The sequence below is a fragment of the Psammomys obesus genome, unplaced genomic scaffold (genome assembly GCF_907164565.1).
Source record: "Psammomys obesus unplaced genomic scaffold, mPsaObe1.curated_primary_1811, whole genome shotgun sequence".
Classification (NCBI taxonomy): domain Eukaryota; kingdom Metazoa; phylum Chordata; class Mammalia; order Rodentia; family Muridae; genus Psammomys; species Psammomys obesus.
Window position 1 is genome coordinate 23,922,054 of NW_026587216.1, and position 1,616 is coordinate 23,923,669.

General features: G+C 40.8%; 1 non-coding gene across 1 annotated transcript; it reads left to right on the forward strand.

The window, feature by feature from the left end:
* Positions 1-321: 321 nt before the first annotated feature.
* Positions 322-428, forward strand: LOC129673767 (U6 spliceosomal RNA). The gene has a single exon (XR_008719701.1). It is a non-coding gene; the product is annotated as a U6 spliceosomal RNA (small nuclear RNA).
* Positions 429-1,616: the final 1,188 nt, after the last annotated feature.

Below are 1,616 nucleotides of genomic sequence, written 5' to 3' on the forward strand. Positions count from 1 at the left end.
CACGCACACGCACGCACATACACACACTCAACCTGAAAAGTTTAGTACTTCCAGAAGCAATGAGCTAGATGAGATTTCACTTGAGTGACTAGTATGATCATAGTTTGGAAAACTCACCTTAGCAGACATCCAGAAAAGAAAGTTGAGCTCAAGGGCAAGCATGGGGACTGGGGATGTAGCACCATGATAGAATACTTGCCTGGAATTTGCAGGGCTCAGTGTTTGAATCTCAGCATTGCACACACACAGGAGTTGACAGAGAGTGGGAAATAGGTAGCCAAAATAAAGAAAAGCAAGAAGAGAGTTTAAGAAATGCTTTAGGTGCTCTCTTCAGCAGCATATATACTAAAACTGGAACAATACAGAGAAGATTAGCATGGCCCCTGTGCAAGGATGACACGCAAATTCATAAAGCATTCCTTATTTTTCCCTGCACAAAACTCAAGTCCAAGTGGATCAAAGACCTCAACATAAAACTAGATACATGAAATCTAATAGAAGAAAAAGTGGGGAAGTCTCTTAAACTCATTGGCACAGGAAATAACTTCCTAAATGGAACACCAACAGCTCAGGCTCTAAGATCAACAATTAATAAATGGAACCTCTTGAAACTGAAAAGTTTCTGTAAAGCAAAGGACACTGTCAACAGAACAAAAAGACAGCCTACAGACTTGGAAAAGATCTTCACCAACCCTATATCTGACAGAGGGCTAATATATAATGCACTCAAATCAAACACCAATAAACAAAATAACCCAATTTAAAAATGGGGCACAGAACTAAACAGAGAATTCTCAACAAAGGAATCTCAAATGGCCAAGAAGCACTTCAAGAAATGCTCAACTGCTTTAGTCACCAGGGAAACGCAAATCAAAACCACTCTAAGATTCCATACCAGTCAGAATGGCTAAAATCAAACTCCCAAGTAACAGCACATGCTGGCAAGAATGTGGAGAAAAGAGAACCCTCCTCCATTGCTGGTGTGAGTACAAACTTGTACAACCACCTCGGAAATCAATTTGTTGCTTTCTCAGAAAATTGGGAATAACTTACTTGAAGACCAAAGTATACCTCTCCTGGACATAAACCCAAAAGATGTTCTACCATACAACAAGGACACTTGCTCAACTATGTTCATAGCAGCTTCATTCATAATAGCCAGGATCTGGAAACAACCTAGATGTCCTTTATCCAAAAAATGGATAAAGAAACTGCAGCACATTTATACAATGAAATCTTACTCAGCTATTAAAAACAAGGAAATCATGAAATTTACAGGCAAATGCATGGAACTAGAAAAGATCATCCTGTGTGAGGTAACCCAGACCCAGAAAGACTCACATGCTATGTACTCACTTGTAAGTGGATTTTAGCCATATAGTACAGGATAAGCATACTACGAGGCACAGACCCAAAGATGTGTAATAAGGAGGACCCAAGTGAGTATGCGGAAATCTCACTTGGAAGATTGAATATTCAGAGGTTATGGCTGAAGAGGGGGAACAAGGTAGGAGAGGGGCACAGAGAGTCAAGGGGGTGGAGATTAGACCTGAGGAGCAAGAGTGTGAGGACAGAGGCCTGGAGAGAAAAGAGAAACTGAGGGTGGGGACATCGCT